At 40.1% G+C, this 23,597-nt stretch overlaps 1 protein-coding gene across 1 annotated transcript in view; it reads left to right on the forward strand.

Annotated features, from left to right (window-relative positions):
- Positions 1-23,597, forward strand: part of nxph1 (neurexophilin 1) — a 63,688-nt gene that overhangs the window by 1,530 nt on the left and 38,561 nt on the right. The gene's annotated exons all lie outside the window — the stretch shown is intronic.

The raw sequence follows: 23,597 nt of genomic DNA on the forward strand, positions 1-23,597 counted from the left end.
ACTACCCGCGCTCTCTTTCCTTTCCGACACAAACAGATAGAAGAAAAGGAAAGAAAAGAAAAGAAGAGCTTGTTTCTCTTCAACCTTTTAAATGCTTAATCTACTTTAGATTGCCAAATTATTTGGAATATCAGGCCTGAAAACACAACAGTCTAAATCTCTAGACATATAGGCCCACACCTTCGAGATTCAAACGTGCTATATTAAATTTAATTTAATTACGTTTTTAGTATCCATAGATTACATTTTCTAACATTCTATATCTAATTGATAAAATCACACCTTATGGATTTCAGCCCACTGCCAACAGGTGTAATCACTTAAAAAACTGAATTATTTTGCGTTACAAACGCCGGTAAGAATTATATCAAATGCTTTTCCTAATGGAATGTAATGCCGCACATTATAAACGTGTTTAAAGCTTCTCCTTTTTTGGGCAGGATGTATTGCAGCCTGTATCTGGGGTGGGTTCATATGTAAATGTGTGTGAACTCCATTTATCTAAGAACTAACACACGAAGTAAAACACACAGCTGGAGGACGTGGAGCTGTCCAAGGTGCTGAACGTATTTAAACCCACTTTTCCTTTAAATATAGCTTACAAAAAGAATCACACCAGGCCTTACAATAATATTATGGCCGATATTTTAATTGAAAACATACATTTTAAATGGACTTTTGAAATTGAAAACAAATGTTTCAAGCCGAAGTTGTATTGTTTGACATCTTTTTGACACCATTCTATGTTTGTCACATTTTCGCATGCAGAGTCCAAATTCCGGCCACTCCTCTTGAAATATTTCTCCTGACACCCTCTGTGCTCTCGTTCTGAATTCAATTCTCAAGCCTGGTAATTTATAGAAATCAAAGACAAGCATTCATTCATTGTAAAAAAAATAAAATAAATCCTACAGTCGAGGGAAAGGTGTGTGTTTTTTTTATAAATACAGCGCACTGGCGATGAAATCCACTCGGCTTCTCCAATAAATCCTTTTCACCGTGTTGTCTGTGTAGCTGGAATGAAGACACACACACACACACACACACACACACACACACACTCTCTCACACACACACACACACACACACACACACACACACACACACACACACACACACACGCGCGCACACACAAAGCAGCCATCCCGCCGAGTAAACCGAGTTTATTGTGCAGCCCGTTAACTCTCAGCCTTATCCACAGCAGCGGGGATTAGAGCCCAACTTTGATGCTTTTATTTCGTGTTAAAGGCTCTTGTCTCTGGTTAAGCCTCTTGTCTGAGAGCCGCGCCTTGACCCCGATAACACACAGCCCAGCCCAGGTAGACAGGCAGTACAGTATATACCACAGCGCGGGTCTATCACCTATGGGTCACTATTTAATTAACACGCCACTAATATTCGTGGACAGCAGAAATCCATCTCGGCTTATCATGATTTGTGTTCATACTTTCTTGTAATGGAACGTGTATACATTTAATTCTGAGCAGTTTACACGGATAAAAGGTTTAAGGTGTTATGTTCAATTCGGCTTATTGCTTTACACTTTTCACATCGTCATAATGCTGTAATTCATAATCAAACTGTAGAGCATCGTTTCATATTCAATAGAATTTGAATACCATATTGTTGTTTTACATGATTTTTCCTCTTTCGACAAAAATGTACAAGTTGTCAGATATGTATATTAATGAGATAGTATGTGTTGTGTGGTTAGGTTACCACATATCTCCTGTTTGTTAAGAAAGAGGATGGGAGGAATTTGTGAAAGCAGATATTCGGGAATTTACCGTTGTTTGATTTGGCCTTTTTGCTTTCATTCTTATAAATACTGCTGTCATTTAAATGTTTACTGATATTTTATATGCTTAATCTCTCTTTTGCTTTAATTTCTGTTTGGTTTGGATTTATTTTTATTTTTACATATTTGACACATACAACAGCCTACCATTGGTGAATTTGCCACATTATGTTGCTCTTCCTTATTTACTCTAATATTATTTGGACACTCTTTTATCCTTGTTGTATTATTTGCTGCTGTAGTGACTCTTTTCTGTAGAGGGGATCATTGGATTTCATCTCATCAGTTTCTTCCTGTAGTCACATATATGAACTCAGACGACACAGTGGATTTTAGGTTTTGAGCCATTTTGACACTGCTGACAATGGTTTAAAAAAAATAAGAATACAAAAATAGGCAGATGTGGTTCTGTTTGGGCCTTGGTGCAGCATTGTGTCTTGAAGTCACTCCCCCTCTCCCGCCTCTCTCCCCTGGGAGTAACAGATGCGGTGGACCACTGGCAACGGTCGTAGACAGTCGCAGCAGTCACATTAAAGTGTGATTATCAAACGGTGCAAATGGGGCCTGCAGTGTCAAGCGCTCTGCACGCTGGGGACCGAAGAAAGTCCCGCTGAGATCTCTACAGCACAGCTCATACAGTGTGAACACCCCCGACCCCTGTCTCACACCACACGCCCCCTCTTCAGTCCACAGGCCTCTAAATTAGCTCATAATAATAAAACATGCAACATGTTTTCATTGGGCTCTTTGAAGTTGAAATCAAGAGCGGGCTAGTATTAAATTACTATATAGCCCAGGAAAGGCATTCGTGCAAATACCCACATGCAGCGCCACACACACACACACACACACACACACACACACACACACACACACACACACACACACACACACACAGACAGACATATATAGGCTACACACACTCAGACTAGTGCATTGTCAAGTGGAAGTTGTGGAGTGTTGTGTTTTTCCAGCCCAGATGTCGACTAAGTGAACATTTCTTTGGAACAGTTCCTTGTTTGTTCCAACCTTTGTGCTACTTAGCTTTTAAAGCAGCATGGAGGCGTCACTTTAGAGCTATTCAAGCCCGGCTGCTGGAGAGAGCCAAGTACAAAAGGGCTGAGAGTTCAGTCTCGGAGAGCAACACTGCAATTTCCCCACCGCCGCCACTGCCGCTGCTGTCTCAGTGGCCTCAGCTCAGCCCAGTCGCCGCTGCCTGACAAGTGGTCCCCAGCAGGAGAAAATGCTTTCATACACCTTAGGGGGTTCTCAAAGAGGAGATCCAGGGATGCATGAGGGACTCCAGGGGACGTCAACGATGGGCCATTCTTCTCAATGAGGTGTTTACTCATTTCAGATGAAACTAAATAGTAAAACTAGACATTTTCACAGATTTAACATTCAGTGCATATGCCTATTATATGTATTAGTAAGTATATATTTATAAGGAATGTCAGTAGAGAAATGGCAATAATAATAACCTATTCTTACCAAAAATACTTCTTAATTTCATGTGTTTTGTTCAAATCATTCTCAGATTTGGTTTGAATCTCAAATGTCGATTGTCATCAGCTTTAAACATCCAGTTGAGTTTTAATTTTTAGTAATTAGGACTGCAACTAATGATCCTTTTTTAATGATTAAACATTTGATTTCTTTTAATTAACTGATTAATCGTCCTGTCAAAAAAGTAATTTTCTTAGTCAAGCGTGATGTCTTCAAATGAAATGTTATTTCCGACCAACAGTCCAAAACCCAAAGATTCCAGTGAAGATTCATCAACTGTTAAAAATACTTTTTTAATTTTCTGTTGATTGAAAAATTCATGAATCTGCTGATTTTCTGTAACCTGTTACCTGTCTCAGTTTTGACATTTTTCGTTGTGTTTCCCTCTGTTTATTTGCCTGTTGTGTTATGTTAAATTTCGATTTCAATTTCAATTTTATTCATAGTATCATATCATAAGTTATCTCAAGACAGATAGAGTAGATCTAGACCACACTCTATTATTTACAAAGAGCAGAATTCTAGAACTGAAATGTGGATTTAATATAATGAAGTCACCAAAAAATAAGAATTTCAAAGAATATGGAATTATGCCAAAAATCGAAATATAATTGAAACTGAGATTTTTGGCGTGAAGCCGACCTTTGACCTCCCATCAGAGTGCTGCTGTGAGTCTAAGCGGGAAGATTGATGGTGCACAACTTTGGAATTGCCATGTCAAGGTGACTCTGTCTTATTGTAGCGCTTCCTGCTGGATGAACTGTAACCTGTGTGATCCTGCCTGTGAGTCCTGGGCTGAGATGAGAGCCCAGCCCCCCCAGGGCGCCCGCTCGCTCCCACAAACAGCCAAAACAACACTTGCCCTTGGTGTTTGGCCATAAAGTCAATGATAATAGCACCTACTGCAGTGTCTGGAATCGGCACTTTGGGGCTCTTGGTTATTTTTCTTCTCTGTATGCATCATGGCAGGGATGACTATTCAGATCTAGGGGGGGGGGGGAGGAATGTGCCTCGGATTTGGATCTTTCAGTGTTTAATTGGAGAGGAATCTCAAATATTCCCAGAACAATCACCCAGTCTGACTTTGTAGCCTGAATGTCATCAGTGTGTGTGTGTGTGTGTGTGTGTGTGTGTGTGTGTGTGTGTGTGTGTGTGCATGCGCGTGTGTGCATATGTGTGTGTGAGTGTATGTGTGCGAGTGTGCAAGTGTGTGTGTGTGTGTGTGTGTGTGTGTGTGCGTGCGTGCGTGCGAGTGAGTGTGTGTGTGAGGAAGAGAGAGGAATCTCAAATTTTCCCAGAACAACCACCCAGTCTGACTTTGTAGCCTGAATGTCATCAGTGTGTGTGTGTGTGTGTGTGTGTGTGTGTGAGCCCATGTTTGAGGCGGCAGGCGTCTGTGATTAATGACCACAGCCTCTCTATTCTCTCCTCTACGCGCTGCTCCAGATTTTCAATCGCGTTCACAGTTCAGAGGTCAAAGCTGGAGCTGATCGTTGAAGAGAGTTGTTCTCAAAAAGAAAAAACAGCCCGGGCTCACGACCCCGGTTTGATCCTGAGGGAAGCTCGCCACCTCGCTTCCCTCTCCACATAGAGCAATCCGTTTATGACCAAGAGTGTGGCACCTTGATAGCAGCACTTTGAAGCAGAGAGCGAGCGGTGGAGAGAAGTGTCTCTGAGGCGACTAGATAACCCCCGTCCAACCTGCTTTACATCTCCAGGTACTCCTCCAGAGTCTGCAGAGCGCTCGCCTCGGCACAGCTCAAGTGATAGCAGACCTCTCCAACACTCTACTGATATCTGCATTCACATTTGAAGATTTAACATTTTTTAAGGTTCCTGCATTCTTTTTCACGATTTATCCTGTTTTATGAACATTTAACATGTGAAATCATCAAAAGTAGTAGACAGGTGTTTAAAAATGTAGTTGCACTGTTTTCACACGATTGTTCAAAGCCGCACTTATCAATATTTTTTATATAAACAATACATAAAATGAGATGTGTAATGGGAAATGGGTCATTTTTACAGAAGAGAATTACGGCCACATGTGAAAAAATGTATTTGAGTTCTGAGTTTAATTTCAGACTTAAACACTCAAAGACTACAATTATGTGTAGGGTGGCCTACACTTAGAATATTAATCTGAGCCTGTCAGCGGCAAAACAAGCACTTTTGTGAAGGTAAATACAAGCTGGACAATTCCCCTATTAACTTAAATTGTAGCTTGTTTCGCCTCTGCCGACTGCAGTGATCTCTCTTAATACTGGACCAATGTCAAAGATTGTTGTTCCCATCAGTCACTTAGACACAAGAACATAGGACAATAGGGTCCAGGTTGAAAAAAACGGTAGTTACCCATTAAGGGGTCCTTGGCTTGAACATTGGAGACCCCTGGTATAGAGAATGCAGCCAGCAAAGATGTCACATGCTACTTTTTCACTGAAGTACAGTAACTGGAAAGTAGGATCTGACAGAGTACACTGTGTGGTAGCGTTCCAAGCACACAACTAGATAACAGAACACAGGAAAATCATCTCCTATTAGGTGACATCATGCCCCCCCCCCCAAATTTTAATAAAAAGATGATTTTAAGAATTTATGAAATATTAAAGTCATTTTCGAATTATATTTACAGTGATGTTCAGATAATTAAAAAAGCGTTGTCAAATGTCAAGTAGCCTGCAAGCTTAACAAATTGATTGGAATGACTTTATTTAAAAAAGTGCAATTCTTGCAGATCAATCTGTGGTCATTTTGCGCCTCTAGACAGTGAGAAATATCCCTTTTAGTGTGATATTTTATTATATCCTGCTCAAAACTACAAAATGAGTTTTTCTTTCCCTCATTGATTTTTAGTTTTTTTTAAAAGTCTTAGCTAGAACAGGCATTTCTAATATTTTGTTATAGATAGGATAAGATATTAGAAAATCCCTGAAATTAGAGAAACTCCTGTTATATGGACTTTTTCTATTTTAACAGAAATGTGTCTTAAAGGATGAAATTGAGACTAATGACTTGAGCTTTTTAATAGTGCATGACCAAGGCGCATAATGTCCATATATTGAGGAGATAAGTGTTTCAGTTCCAGTTGCTCAGGCTGAAGTTAGTCATTAACTGTGGTGAAAACATTCTGTATTACACTGTCGGTGCTCTGCTACTGAATGGAGACAATGCAGCCGGTCGGTGGATCTGGAGTTGTATAGTGATGGATTGCCTTGCTTTCTAACCTGATGATAGGCTTGGTTGACCAGTGAAACAGAGCAGGCGGAGATGTTGCACTCTGAAATAGTGGAAATGGAGAGGAGGAGGAGGAGGAGGAGGAAGCCTCCCTCCACTGCTTCGGCAGTGATGGATCTGCCATTGGAGCTGCCGTCTGCAGCACAGTCCGACAGTCACGCCACCCGCTGATGGGAATTACCAGCCATGTCCGTTATCTTCTGCTTTAGATCTTTCCATCCAGTTAGGTTACAATGACTGGCCATGCGGGCGCTGTTGCCCCACTCCAGAGACATGAATGGATGACTTTAGAAAAGAATCAATGACTGATGAACATTCATGTGAGCACTCCCATCCAAGGTTTAGACCCATATATTGGTTGACTATTTCTGTAGGAGGGAAAGCATTGCAGTGGAATGTGGAAGGATTTTACATAAGGGTGTAAAACCTGCAATGAACCAAGCTTTGCCCTGTCTAAAGATCTGTTAAAGAATTCTATTAGTCTGAGTTTCACTTGAGAGTTTTAGTAACAAATGCTCTAAGTGCTGTTTCAGTAGGCGATCCACCCTAACATTTCTAAAATCCCAATAAGCGAACCACTGCATACTTATAACAAACCTGTGTTAGTGAAACTATCTCTGTCTATCCAGGAATTAGCAATCCATTAATCATATATTACATAATAACACTGTGAATAATTTACAAACCTCGTATGTCCGTATTTCGTCATTATAAATAAAAAAAATAACACTACACGACATAACGTCTGTCTGTGGGTTTTATAAATATTTAAACCGCGGTGAGGCAATTTGGTCTGACTTCATCTGAGATAAATAGCTCAGTCAAATTTTTTCAAATTAGCCTTTTTTCATTTCCTGAAAAACAACGTTTTTTGACATACAAGGTTTTCGCCCGACAGCGACGAAATTCAACCACCATTACTGTATTTGTGAAACATTATAATTACAATTTTGTCCAATCCTCCTATAGTCTCTTCAGAGAAACTGGGGCCTGTTATACAGAGCTAACTTTGGGCTTAATTGGTCTCACGAAGATATCTCAATTTCAAACTGAGCTCTGTTGTCATTGCGATTTTCGCGTGCAGAAACTCGACTGAAGATTATTATCATTCTGGCAAGTTATCTGCTCAGACTAGCAACTGGTGATGCTAACCAAGCACTCACATTAACCTACCAACACTGATCTAAAACATATAAAAACAGATATTATGTTGCACCACAATGTCTTGTAACATACCACATAAAAAGTTACATATTTCAACAGTTTTTCACAGAGTAGCTCCTGGAAATCCAGTCCAGAAGCTGCTGTAGTTGATTACACTCAAATGGGGGTGTTTGTCAAATCCTGCAGTACTACATGTGCTAAATCTGTACTCCAATCTTCATATCAGAGCACAGCAAAATCCTGGCATTAAATCTTCATAGCAGCAACTGTCTCCGACACCTGTGGTCCACTTTCTGACTTTGTAGTGCAAAGTCAGAGGAAGTGAGAGAAATGGGACATGTGGAACAGAACAGGGAAAGGAAAGAGGAAAGCGGAGGGAGGTGAGTGTGAGTGACTTTTATGCTCGGCCTGCTTCACAACTACAGTACTCCAATTTGTTGCCAACAGCCACATGTCTGTCAGGCCGGTCTGTTTGTGCTGCCGCTGTCACTCCGAGCAAACAAGCTGATATATAATGCAGCCGGGGAGAAGCAGACTGCAAATTGTCAACACAATGTTTTTTGAAGAGGAACAAATGAAATTACATTATGGAATGTAAAAGCAGACCAACTGACAATACTCATGAGCACAACCCCATCTCCTAGAAATAACATTCATATACTACTAATTGAAGCAGCTAAAATGTTTTGAAGGAAATTTAACGTTTATGGGACAGGATTGCACTGGGATAGGTAGTTGCTGACATTCAATATAAGTAAAAGGTACAATAGTCTTTATAAACAACGTAATACATTCCACTTGTGAGATTGCTCCGGTGCTGCCAGAAATTCCGCCTGATGTCCCTCATTTAGGCCGGATGTCCGTTGCCTTGGGCTTCCTTTGTGTTGGCTCCTCAGATCTCTGCAGGGTAAATCCAGACAGCTAGCTAGACTATCTGTCCAATCTGAGTTTTCTGTTGCACGACTAAAACTACTTTTGAACGTACACGTTTCACCAAAACAAGTTCCTTCCTGAGGCTATTTTGCAGAGGCACCGTGGCTCCGTCCGGCGCTTAGCACCACCCAAGACGATTGTGATTGGTTTAAAGAAATGCTAATAAACCAGAGCACGTTTCTCTCTCATCCCAGAATGCTGTGTGGACTAGCCAGACCCTCCTCTAGATTTTTAAAGTTACTAGCCAATCAGATTTTCCACCAGCCATGTTACTAACTAACTTTACTTTAATTTCTGCTCCTTTGGTTTTCTTTGGCTCGGTTCCATTCATCTTCTTCGTTTTCAACGTTTTTGATGCTTTTTTCAGAGTTTTTGTCGCCTTTTTTCAAGGTTTTTTTGGACAATTTTTTCGCTGTGTTTGTTGCTTTTCCAAGGTTTTTTGGGACACTTTGACGTTTTTGGTGCTTTTCCCGACATTCGTCGCCTTTAGTCATTTTTGTTTCTTTTTTCAAGTTTTTTTTCAGAGTTTTTTTTGACAATTCTTTGCGACGTTGTTGTCTGTTTAAATACATGCATGCATGTCCCAGTACCTCCCCAGATAACTGGGAGATCTCTATCCCCCCAGTGTTGAACCCAAAGTTACGCCCTTTGTGCCAACACAGGAAGCGTTTCAGCTGTGTCCTTTTTACGCACATCTGACGGAAACTATCAATCAATCCAGTGTGACAGCTTATGTTTTAGTCACGCTATACCTGCTTAAGCGCAACCCTATGCCTAGGGTACACTCAAGTCCATTTTATCTTTTTTCTATTTATAATTTGTGATTGTGTATTGGGCTGTTAAGTGCTACCAAAATGCAGATGACCTACACTCCATACTGCGCCTGAACCTATCTTGTGTAGACGAAGAACTGGTCTGCTAACGTGCTGCTCGCTGCACCACTCCTCCTGTGTATACACGCTGTGAACCTAACAATGGAAACCATCATTCCCTCCCTCTTTACCAAATGTTTTTTTCTGCCTAAACTCTAACCATAGCGATGGCACATCAGGAAATTATTATATGAATAATGTTCGTAGCAATCATATGCCTGCAGGATGGAGTACCAGGTCAGAAAACGCTCCATGGTCACTTTTGGAAAGCAATGAAAAACAAGCTACTTTTATCATTTAGTTTGTTGGTGTATTAAAATCTTTCTTTAGAATCTCCTTTGCTTGCAGATAGCTCTCTTTTCATTACTTACATTATATCCATGTAAGATAGGATCGTTATGCACACGTCATCATAACAATATCTTTAGTAACACTATCCCTTCATGATACTTTACCTACTTTACTTATTTAGATTAACTGTGTATATAGGTGCCAATAATTGATATTGTATACAGTTTATATTTTAAAAGCTTGTTTCCCTGTGTCCTGGTAACCCACTGCACTCATTTTATTAAATACATCTTTTTCGATATTTGTGTATTTGCTATTGCATTGTATAATTTATTGTTGTGTAATTTATTCTACCCAAAAATAAATAATCCAGATATGAAAACGGGGGTTGAGATCTCCACTTTTAAGCAAAATTGAAATTTCATTTCACTTAATTTCTGGAAAATTTTTCTGCAACAATTTGTGCCTTTTCTGCATCAATTTATGTCTTTATTATCTAAAGGCAATTATTATTAGATATTTGGGTGGGTTCCCCCTGTTATTTATGCCTATGAAAATAACCCTGCCCTTGGAAAGCACAGCAGAGAGTACAGTGACCAGTCATTTACCAATCAGAAAATTACATTTCGGTCAGAAAAGGAGGAAATAATTGCTATTATTGATTACATATGAGTTGCTGTTTTAAATTGCTGTTATGGGCTTACTTTTTCAGGACACACGCCCCAGGTGGCGCTGTTGGGCACTTCAACAAAAATTATGGATTGTAACTTTCATGATATCTTGAATTAATTTCACTGCAACACACACTTGAATGTAGCTTATCCTGGTTCACTGATCAATACCTCACAGCACAGAACCACGTCTCCTTTTTTTCTATTTGGAGTGAGGGGCCGTGGTGATGATGGAATAGACCAATCACAGTCCTTATCAGCTCCCCATTGCTGCAAACGACAGGGCTTCATTACTTACAGCAGCCCTGGAGACTGTGGTCATATCGAGTTCCAGAATTACATTTCTATTTTTTTTGTTGTTGCCTGTGGATGGTTTCCAGTCCCCGCGGAGGGCAGAGAAAACAGCCCAGAGGAGTGTGCGTCTGTGGCTGGCAGCTGTCACTCACGTGTCAGCGGGATGAGAGTCCTGCTTTAGAGAGGCGTTGCAGCGGCAAAAGGGCGAGGAGGAAAACCTTGCACTCCTCCCTTATCTCTCTTTCTCATTTACCGCTCCTCTCTTGTCTCCTTGTCCAGTTATCACGCTCTCTCTGATTTCCTATTCTCCACACTCTCTCCTCAGACTCACATAAATAACTCTTCCTATCACGCTGACCCCTCGACTTCAAACGCTCCCTTTCCTTCCTGGGGATCAGATGCACTCCTCCTTATTGTTTGCCATTTTCTAGATTTTCTCCTTCCCCTCTTATCATTCCGACGCCATCAATTGGTGCTTTTCTACCTCGGGCGGAGAAAATGAATTCCATGCAGGGTCTTGTTCAAACATGCCGTGTAAACATGCTCCCATGCATTTCCATGTTTACTGTCAGCCCTCTAAGTTAAAGCAGAGTGAATTCAGATCTGTGCTGTAGAGGAATGAAAAAAAGAAGCTGTGTGACTATGGCAGGGGATGGAGACACTGCAGCAGACTGGAAGACAGCGGCGGACTGAGACAAAAATTCAGCCTTAGCCATTCCATCCCTTACCAGCCCAATTTCAGACAGGGGACATTATTTGCTTTAGAATTACAACAAAAACCAGGTCACATTAGATTGTGGCACCAGCAGCATGAGGTGCATTTACAGGCTTTCATAATGAAATAATACACACAATTCATAAAACCTTCAAATAAACTATCTTAGAATATAATGGAAATGCTTGCATATTTAAAACATGTTATTACATACTTAAACACCCAAAACAACAAAGTACCAGACGCAAGCTTTTATTTTGAAGTAGAAGCCCGATGGCACCAGACGAGAGGCTCCAGGCTACAGCCGTCCAGTTTTGCATATTGTTGTCAAACTAGTGTAAAACGCCAGGTTTGCCCCATTTTTTTAATCTTTTTTCCAGCAGCCAAAATCGGCCCAAGAGTGCATTGGCCCTTCTGGCATTCGCCAGAACTGCCAGATTGCCAGTATGCTGGGAGACGTTACTTTTCCTTAGTCAGCCAATGTTCAGAAAGCATCACCTTGTGTACGGCACACACTGCTGTCATGTGCCTGTTTGTCTGCTAATATAAAGCCTGTTTGGTTTCTCTATCAGTGTTTTGTCAGTGTAGCAGTTGTATGCTGCAGGACAGGACAGAAATGCAGCTCATGTGCAGGCCAAATTCCATCAACTGTTCTGCTTGTGCGTGCATCACAGCTCCATCACAGGCAGTTGAATTATCAGCAGCTGTTTTGCATTCATTTGCTTTAAAGGGGGTTGAATTTTTGCTCTGAGTTGAACAGAGATCAGGATATTTACTGTGGTTTCAACAAAATAATCCTAACTCAAGGCCCACTCACTAGCTCTTTTCAGAGATTTCAACTGCTTTCAGGGATGGTTAGGGAAGTATGATAACTATGGCTGTCAATCGATTAAAATGTTTGTTTTTTGAGATTATTTTTGGGGCTTTTCCGCCTCTCATTTTTGACAGGACAGCTAGGTGAGAAAGGGGAGAGAGAGGACGAAGACATGCAGAAAATCGTCACAGGTCAGATTTGACCCCTGGACCTCTGCGTTGAGGCATAAACCTCTCAGTATATATGTGCCTGCTCTACCCACTGAGCCACCTTGCCACAATCGATTAAAATGTTTAATTGCGATTAATTGCATGATTGTGCATAGTTACCAAGCGATTAATCACAAATTAATCACACATTTGATCTATTCTTAATGCACAAATTAAACACTTAAATGAATGAAGTGTCTTACTACTTTAATGTCTCTATCTACAGCACTTAACGAAAACTCACTCTTAAAGCTAGTTCACCTCTTACTTTCGTTATTTCCTTCCTCCAAAAAAGCCAGGAGTTGAGTTTTCATTTAAACTAAATTATGAGTGGTATGTTAACCGCGTGCCAAATTAACCAGAGCACACAAGGCCATGGAAAGAAGGAAATGAATGTGTGGAATGATTTGGACAAGGCTAATGATCTCAAACGTTTTGACTTGACTGTGACCTGCTGCAGAGACCTGTCTATGTCATTACCATGTGACCCAATACAGGACAGAATAATAATGAACCCTAATGCTCTCACCACCGTTTTTTAAAAAGCTGAACAGAAATAAGGCCAGTGGGCCTGATGGTATTTCACCTTTTATTCTGAAAACATTTTCAGATGAGCTGACTCTGGCTTGGAGCCCTCTATTCCAACTCTCTGTCGATACATGTACCATCCCTACTATGTTGAAGACACCTGTTGTCATTCCTGTTCCTAAAAAAGCCTGCCCACAGCATAATAATGATTATAGACCAGTAGCGCTGACATCAATAGTGATGAAATCATTAGAACGTATAATGGTTGGTAATTTAAGGAGCGAGGTACAGCATCTCTTGGACCCTTACCAATTTGCCTATAATAATGGCAACTCTACTCTTTCTGATACTCTGAACATAAGTACAGGTGCCCCTCAAGGCTGTGTAAGCTCTCCCTTACTCTTCATAATATACACAAATGATTGCAGAAACAGCTATAGAAATAACCACATTATTACATTTTCAGATGATACGGCCATACTTAGTCTACTTACAAAAGATTCAGACATTGCTATCTATAAACAGGAGATAGAGGAGGTAGTGAAGTGGTGCAACAGGCATAACCTGCCGCTTAATGTAAATAAAACCAAAGAAATGATTTTTGACCCCAGGTCTATAGGAGATCAATGCACACTCCAAATTGAAGGTGTACTTGTTGAGCAGGTAACAACATATAGGTATTTAGGTATACAATTAGACTGTCAGTTGCAGTGGTCCCATCAAGTGGAGTGTGTTTGCTCAAAGATAAGTCAGCGTCTATATCTTTTAATATGACGTAGAGATCAAGGAGTGGACAAAGATATCATGCTACTGTTTTAGAAGGCAGCCATTTAATCTATTGTTCGTTAATGGCAATATGGCTTGATTCGGTAACCTGTCCATTAAATGAAAATCACAGCTCCAAAACTTGATAAAAAGGGCTGGAAAAATAATTGGCCAAATGCCACCAACTCCTCTTCAGAAGCTCTTCGAGGAGGCGGTGAGGAAACACGGTCTCAACATCACCCACGACCCAAATCACGTCCTGTATAGTGAGGATGAGCTGATGCCTTCAGGTTACTAATCTGCAAGCTTAACAGGTATACATTCTCATTTGTGCCACTTTCAATCAAATTAATGAATAATAAGAGCTAAAATGTGTGTGTGTGTGTGTGTGTGTGTGTGTGTGTGTATTGGCTGCATGATGTATGTGTGACTAATACTACTAAATAATATTTGTGGTACTTACCATTATGGTTATAGGATGTGCAATGCCTGATAGGGTACTGGTGCAATATGTTTATTTATATATATATGTTATATTTGATATGGTATTATGCAATTGGGCAATACAGAAGTTATTGACCACAGCATGAGTTAACGGGACCTCATTAACCAACCATTATCAAAATGAAGTGCAATACGAGGGGGAGGATGTGTTGTGGGTTCTCTTCTGTTCTTCTGTGATTGTGAGGAAAGGTGCATTGGAAGCATTGGATGAGATAATGTATAATTATGTTTCTTTGTAGGTTAACTGTATGTATGTTGTTTTGTATGTGTTTATGCGCGATGTGTCGCCATTTGTTTCTCTCGAATGCCCATGGCTTATCTTATATGACTGGTTGCTCACAGGCATTAAAGGGCTAATTTTTAAACAAAGTTCAACCATAAAGAGCTTCCGATGCAGTCACTCCACATGAAACACACCGGGGCTACATTCACTCTAGCTAACTTCACAGTGAACAGTGAGGCCAGAACTTCAACTTTATTTGTGTTCCCAAAGGGCGATTGGGTGTGCAGCAAGCAGTGGTGGAAGAAGTATTCAGATCCTTTACTTCAGTAAAAGTACTAATACTACACTGTAAAAATACTCTGTTACAAGTAAAAGTCCTGCATTGAAAATGTGACTTAAGTAAAAGTATGTAAATGAAGTATCAACAGGTAAATGTACTTAAGTATTAAAAGTAAAAGTACTCAATGCTCATCTATTGTCACGGATAGATGAGGCTTGCGATGCAGAGATTGAAGTTTATTAAAGAAGAGAAAATCCAAAAAACGAAGGGGCTAGCAGGGCAAAAAAACTTACAAACAAGAAGTCCCAAAAGCATGCAGGTCAGGAAGCGAGGAAGCCAGCAATGAGCAGGCACACACAGTACACCACTCGAAAAACACAAAAAACTCAGAGCAATACCTGACACCACAGAACAGCAACACACGGAACAAACCGTAATGATCCCACAAGACACAAAGGGAACACAGAGACTAAATACACAGGGTAATGAGGAAACGAGGGACAGGAGACACTAGGGCTGGGGAACAGGTGAAACATGTCAGACAATCACAAGGGCGGGAAAACCAAAAGACAGGAAGTAAAACCAGACGAGACTAGGGAGAAAAGACAGACTTCAAAATAAAACAGGAAATGGGAAAACCAACAGAAAACATGAACCAACTAAACAAAGAAACTTGACACAGGGACTAGACGTGACAAAAGTGGCATTAAAAGAAAATACTCAAATAAAGTACAAGTACCTCAAATTTGTACTTAAGTACAGTACTGGAGTAAATGTACTTAGTACATTACATCACTGGCAGCAAGTATAAACACATAAAAGACACATAAATACATACAAGTTATACATACAGACATGAGCGGGTTGGGTGGGGGGGACTAGAGTAAGCCTGAACAAAAGAAAAAAAAACTGGAGCACAACCTTTAGTATTAGAACAAATAAATACAAGTACAAGGTGCATGGGTAGCAGTGTCAAGGAAGCCTACACTGGGGTAGGAACAATTGCATATCAGCCTTACAAAAATTACACAATTATAATCAACAACAACATCCATTACATTACATCACCAACCCCTTTTGTCAAGGTCTCTGTTGTCCTCACACAGTCAACAGACTAAAATATATAACCAACCAAGAAATAACGAAAGCAGCCACAAGTTAAGTATTAAGTTTATTTGATTAGGAGAATGCACATTAATCAACATTTCTGTAAATGCGCCAGTGTTAGCCAGTCGGCTAATTTTCAACTGTAGTCCTAATTACCTAGCATGCATGTCTTTATGGTGGGAAGAAACCGGAGAAAACACACACAAACACAGGGAGAACATGCAAACTCCACACAGAAAGGCCCGGAACGACCTGGATTCAAACCCAGAACCTTCTTGCCGTGAGGTAGAAGTGCTAACCACTGAGCCACCGTGCTGCCCTCAAAGAGCTCAAAGATGACTCCTCCCCTGACCTATATTCCATATATTGGAGTACTTGTACCTGTTCCTCCTGACAGGTGGGCATCTTGAACAGCATCACCGATCTGTTTTAACCGAATATTCTCTGTCAAGTTCAGCTAAAAACACCGGATCTGCAGTACATTACCGTGCAGTGTCGTTCACCGGTAGGCTACCGACAATGTGCTCTTCACCTGTTTAACTGACTTTACCAGATAGCCCACTACTGTCCTGCTAGAATTACAGACATGTACTGTGCTATGGAGTCCATCCTCCCGACTGTATAATGTACTTGCATGCTAGAGAATGTCTTCAGTTTTTCAGCAGACTACCTCAGGTCTTTTGATTGAATAAAGATCGTATATTGCGACATCTTGGTCTCCTTGAAGAATTCATTGATCAGTATAATCGGCAACCATTAAAGGGGCGCTATGCAATTTTGGCAATTTCTTTTTTGCTCTCAGGTTTCTCTATAGAGCTCCACCTACAGCTTTGGAATAGATATTTGGCATATATATATTTTGTCGTAAAAAGTCGTTGGCGACTCTCCCCCATCCCATCTTCTCCCTCTGGTCATGTGCATTTGTTTTCAAAGAAGCCGGCGAACGCACAGAGCCATGTCCACTGAGGTTTTTATCTCCTGGGTCCGTAACATTATTCTTTTTTCTTACAAGGCTGGACTACAATAGAGCTGTTTGGATCAGTTTGTGAACAGTGTTTTCTGTTGGAGATGTAAGTCCCTTTGGGGTGGACTTTGGGCTTTTTCACTTTGTAAACGTATAACATGCACAAAAAAGATATATAACACTATACAGGAAAGGGAAAAAGCCAAAAAGCATAATATGAGCACTTTAACTACAAATGTTGAGGTACTTGTACTTAACTTGAGTCTTTTTTTTATTTTTATTTTTAAGATTATTTGTTGGGCTTTTCCGCCTTTATTTGACAGGACAGCTAGGTGAGAGAGAGGGGGAAGACATGCAGGAAATCGTCATAAGTCCGATTCAAACCCTGGACCTTTGCGTCGAGGCATAAACCTCCAAGTATATGTGCGCCTGCTCTACCCACTGAGCCAACCCAGCCACTACTTGAGTAATTTCTTTTCATCCCACTTTCTACTTCTACTCCGCTACATTTCGGAGAGAAATATTGTACTTTTTACTCCACTACATTCATCTGACAGCTTTAGTTATTAGTTACTTTACACATTAAGATTTATTGCACACAAAACACATTTTATAATGAATTAAACTACCCAACAATATATAGGCCTACAAGTCAAGCTGATAGGTCATGACTATGGGAGCTATTGTCCTGGTAGTGAAGTTGTCAGAGGTGAACCAAAAGTTGCTGTTAGCCCCTGGAAACAGGTGTGTTGCAGAGTCCAGAATTATCTCCCTGTCTTTCTCCCCAACGCCTCTCACTCTGTGTACGCTCCGGCATTTATCAAATCAATTACTGCTGATGGGAGTTCCTCCTAACAGGTAGTGAGGTGTCTCAGCACTAATTCATCCTGTCGCTTTGATGGATTGGCTTTGCTCTCTGAGCGTCGGGCCTGCAGCTCGGGAGGGGGGGGGGGGGGCAGACCATCTATCAGGCCTCACAAGCCGTTACTTAAAACATTAGCTGCTCAGGAGGACGCAGACGTGCAGCTCGGCCATATTGATGGACAAGAGATTTCTGTGACCGCGGCTGTAGGTTTTGGGGGCGGACAGAGACGGACAGTCAGAGAGAGAAACCCTCGGATCAGCCAGTGCAGGAGAAGTTTCTCTGATTAGCTGTGATGCAGTGGGAATATATGTATGAACCATGAAAGGGCCTTCAGGTCTCACACTGTTCCCAAGTGCAAAGTGCAAATGTTTGAGTTTCTAATCTTGCAGTTGTTAGAACAACCTCCCAGAGGATCTCAGTCTTACATCTTTAAAGCATCAGTTTAAAACTTTACTTTTTAACCTAGTTTTTGACTTGAGTGCTTTTGGCATTATTATATATTGTCTTATTTTATTACAATTATTTAGGTTTTTTTTTTCTCTCTCACTCAAAGTTCTTCTATCCTGGCATATGCCTTCATTTATAAATTGTTTGAATTATTTTTGCAAATACTATATGGTTGAAATAGCAATACTATGATATCCATCAAGAATATGTTATTACATTGATTATATTACTTAATGTGTCTTCTGTGCATCTGCACATCCAGTAATGTTTTCTGAACACTTTCTTTCAGAAACATAACTATATCACCTGTAACTCTACACATTACCTTAATATGACATACTTGACATACTATATTTATAAAGTCACATACCTACCTGTGTATGGCATATTTATTTATATACTTACATACATATAATACATACATACATACTATATAGAACTGTATATTCCATACCTTGCATTAGAGCTGGGCGATATGGAAAAAATCAAATATCACGTTATTGTTGACCAAATACCTCAATATCGATATTGCGGCGATATTGTAGGGTTGACAATTGGTGCTTACAAAGAAATATTTACACAATGAGATTTTTGATACATAATCATCATTGATGTGTATATAATAACTAAGTGGGTAAAGGCAAATAATAGAAAAGCTAGAACAGTCTGGTAAGTTCAAAAAATGACATCACTTTACTGTAATCCAGCCATTAAAACCAGGGACAGATAACACTTCTGTCATATCACAATATTACAATATCCAAAATCTAAGACGATATCCAGTCTCATATCACGATATCAATATAATATCGATATATTGCCCAGCCCTACCTTGCATATATTTCAACGCAAAGCTTATGCACAACAATTCGTATGAAATCCTACAAAATTACAGTGCCCAGGGGCCGGCCGATTATGTGATGTCACATGACAGATAACGTTTAATGGTCTTTGCACTAGAGCCCCACCGATAAAGGATTTGTAAGGCTGATATCGATACAACTATTTGGTGATTTAAAAATCCGATATTCTGATAGATCGGCCGATATATATTTAAAAAAAAAAAATCCAGAAACACGTAACAAAACATAAACAGATTTCCCTAACATTAGTTATTTGTAGTTATTTATGAGTCCTCACTAAAATAATATGATAATGCAGTTTAAAAATAAACTTGTTTGTTTTATTGTCACAACAGAACAGAGGAACATCAAAATATATTAAAGTTCTGATAGATAAAATGTATAAAAATACAAACTTAAGATATGAAACTTAAAGTCCTTTAAACAAAAACACAATAACCAAAAAATAAATAATCAAAGAGTGTTGCCAACAGGGACATTGTAGAGCACCCTCTGGTGGACAAACAATGCAATGCCAGCACTCAGAACATGGTTGAAGGGTGTTTCGTCCGTTTTAATTTTATTTTTTAAATATTCATTTATCGGCCGTTATAAATGCCGATACAGATAGTTTGGAAAATGCCTAATATCGGCCGATGATATCGGCTCTACTTTACAGTTAAGTTTAGCCGAGAAAAAGTGACTGTCCGGTCCTAAGTTTAGGCATCAAAATGACTAGTTAACATTAGAAAAAAGATTGTGGTTTGGGTTAAAACACTGGCCCCCTTAAAGGTGCTTTAAGCGATGTTGGGTGATGTCACTTCTTGTTGACGTTCAAAGTATTTTCAAACAAAACGAGGCTAGCTCTCCCCTCCCTCCTCCTCATCCCGTCCTCTCCCCCTCCCTTCCTTGCTTCCGTGCACTAACCCCCCAACCCCCACCCCCAAATCCTTCTTGTCGGTTATTGGCTGGAACACTGTTATGTTTGGTGGTGCAGTTTTTGGAGCCTGGACTGTGGCAGAGATCGTTTTTTTTTTGTTTTGTTTTTTTTACAGTGTGTTCAGGGGACAGGCAGCTAGCGGATAGTGAGGAGATGTTTGCTGTATGTGACAAAAAAATGTGTAGCCTAAAAAACGCGTGACATCGCTTAGAGCACCTTTAAGTAGCACTTCTGACACCCGCTTCCTGGGTGGAAGTCTTGTGTTTTCCCCTTAACTTTTTCCGGGACACAAACTCCTCTCCCCTGCTTGAAAGCCCTGTGTTTTAGGACCCACCCATCCATCCCGACCTCCTCCCTATGTGGATCATTGCGCCCTTAAACAGCGGCAGTCATTATGGTGCATACGGTAATAAATACGTGGAATACATACAAATTATAGTGCATTACTTATCGTTGCTATATGTACGAACGGTTCATGAGAACAGCCTGTATATTCATATGGCTTATTTTCTAACATACATACTTGTGTGGTACGTCCCTATAAACATGCACCATACATATGCATGCATAGATGAATCTGTCTGTCTATCAAATAAAGTGGAAATTATTATTTTACTGTCATCAATTAAACACAATCTCGAATTTTGCTCTCACTGCTCTCAAACATGAAGATAGATGTGTCTCTGACTGTTTCAATAAAAAAAATGGCAGTCAAGCTGCTGTCGCAAAAAACTATACACTTGTTTCCCCACATAAGAAGGTAGAGAGAAAAGACAAACATTAACCACAGGTAAAAAATAGATGTGTGGGTGTGCATGAAAACAGTGTCGAAGTTTACAAAATATAACAAGAGTTTGCACACCCAAATCAATCAGAATGCTCCTTTAATTTCTATGTCAAGCACAGGGAAGTAAAATGGACACATGTTGTGCCTTTGCCTTCTTCAGTTCTTACATAAGACCTGGCTGTGCAAATGATTAGAAATAAAGAAATATAGAACAAGACTTTGAATCACGCTTTGGTTAGCTTTTTCTTAGCACTGTTACAACATGTGTTACAGGAAGTTAATGAATGGCAGACAAAATGTTAGACTGAAAAACAAGCATTTGGTCTCATAACTGAGACGTAAGCGACAGAGATGCTGCGGCTGCAATTCTTCTTCTCATAAGTAGAAACTAATTGAACCTGATCTCTGATAATGTGAACTGATGCGCCCACCACTTTCAGTCGTGTAACAGTAAAGCAGGATTGTCATGAGTTACTGCTCCTAGATGGTAATACCTAGTAAAATTACTTTTTGAGTAATGAGTCTAGCATTAAATACAGCTGGATGCAGTATTGCCATTGCAGAATGTCTCCTGTACGTAGTTGCACATTCCCCAATAAAACCCCAGTTTATATCTTCGACTCAGCTGAAATTTAAAAAACTATTTGGCTCTAAGTTTCAAGTTAATGGCTCAGGCAGTAAAGCCATTCCATAAAAAAATGCATTGCAGTTAATTGGATGTGTTTGCTCTTGCAGATTTCTAACAGTCAGCATAAATGCAGAGTTTAGGCTGCAGCAGAGTAGGAGGAGAGGATGGGACAGGAAATACTGTACTGATAGTGTGTCCCCACTCCAGAGCACCTACACACCGAGCAATGATTGACACACCCAAAGCGTCTTTAACAACTTGCTGGCATGTCAGAGGAAAGCAGTAACTTGCTCCAAATGTTTAACACTTGAGCATCTTTCCATACAGGCCCTGTTGTGCTCGCCCGCCTGCTGTTTCTCACCGACATAAAAAGCCCCTGTCGATCATCAATCATGTACTATTATTAGTAAGACATTAGCACGAGCTCCTTTACTAATGTATTCCTCGCCCTGAAGGAACGTTTATGTATTTGACTGACTATTTCACACAAGGAAATATTTTTAATCATTAGCCTAGAGGATTGTGTCTAATGAATCATGCATTGAAATACAGCCGCTGCTCAGTTATTGCACTTTAAGAATTGCACGTTTTCCCCTCTCTCGTTGTTTATTTAGCTTCTAACGACCAACAACGAAGCAGGTCACACACACACACACACACACACACACACACACACACACACACGCTCACAAACACACACACACACACACACACACACTCCAGCTGAGCTCCATCAATGGCCCGTAGTGGGGAATGCGCGAATGGAATTGGCTCTCTAATCCACCCCTTTTTAAAAAGTTGGACTCAATCCTCAATGGCTATGAGCAGCTCTCAGTCAGCAGGAGAAATACTATGTACAGCTAATACTAGAGCTGCTCAAATGACTGTGAAATACTTTGTCAAATCCAGCAGTTTAACTCTGCAGCGTCACATCAGACAGTTTTGTGCCACATTCAAATATAGGCGTAATTCCGACTGTGCAGTGTGTGTGTGTGTGTGTGTGTGTGTGTTTCTGTATGTGTGTCGTTAAGCATAAGGAGTTGTGGATCAGGCAGGCGAGATGCGCCACGGCTTAGTTCAACCCAGGGAAATGACTGATGTTGCCAAATAAAGACAGCTGTTTCTGTATGGATTAGTAATGTGTCTCACTTGAAATCATTGACTTATTGGTTGAGGATACAGCTTTTTATAGCAGAAACAAGCATGTAATGTGCATACTATGTGGGATTTCTTTTTCTATTAAAGAGTCGGTTCATACTGTAAATCAAGTTGTGAAACAAAATCTGAAATAGTGGCAGGAAACTTTAATTTCTGCAAATGCTGAGAGAAGCAGGCCTCTTATCATTTTTAAAGCTTTAGTGCAGCTTTTAGATCTGCTCCTGTTTTAATTCGCTATTAATGCAAAATTAACACCTTCTCCATGTTTACGTTTTTGTCTTGACTAATCAGTTCTCTTTTTTTTTATTGCTGCCACTAAACACTTCCTGCAAAGATGTCTTACAATAAAATCCTTACAGCTCTAAGGGCATAATTCCTGGTAAGCTTTTTATGTGGAACATCTAACAGGTAGTGTTTAATGTTATTGACGGTGGCTTAACAGTAGTGCTGGGCGATATGGAAAAAATCTAATATCACGATATTGTTGACCAAATACCTCAATACTGATATTGCGGCGATATTGTAGGGTTGACAATTGGTGATTACAAAGAAATATTTACACAATGAGATTTTTGATAAATAATCATCATTAATGTGTATATAATAACTATGTGGGTAAAGGTAAGCTATCAGTGTGCAGGTAATTTATTTATATATTAGATTTATATATAAGGACCAGCCTTTGTTTATACCGAACTGACCCAAACTGTGAGAAGCAGCCTTGAGATTAGCTTCACCATTATGTACTGTACATCAACATCTTTTTAATTACTGAAATGATGGGAGTTTTTTTTTTAGATCAATACCTGTCTAATGGTTCCAAATCATAGACGAGCATGTGATCCCTCAACTGACATTGAAGAGTAACTGTTTGTGCTGCCCTCTGGGGGTTCAGCCTCTCACCTTGCTGCAGGGTGTGTCAGTCCACCGTGACATCACTGTTGGCTGTGGTTTCAGCTGCAACGTTTATTGCGTATTTCTGAGCACAGCCAACGACACCTATTAGTGATGCTGGTTTGTCCTGGTCATCCACTTCAAGTTCCTCGACACATATT

The sequence above is a fragment of the Sander lucioperca genome, chromosome 16, assembly GCF_008315115.2.
Source record: "Sander lucioperca isolate FBNREF2018 chromosome 16, SLUC_FBN_1.2, whole genome shotgun sequence".
Lineage (NCBI taxonomy): Eukaryota > Metazoa > Chordata > Actinopteri > Perciformes > Percidae > Sander > Sander lucioperca.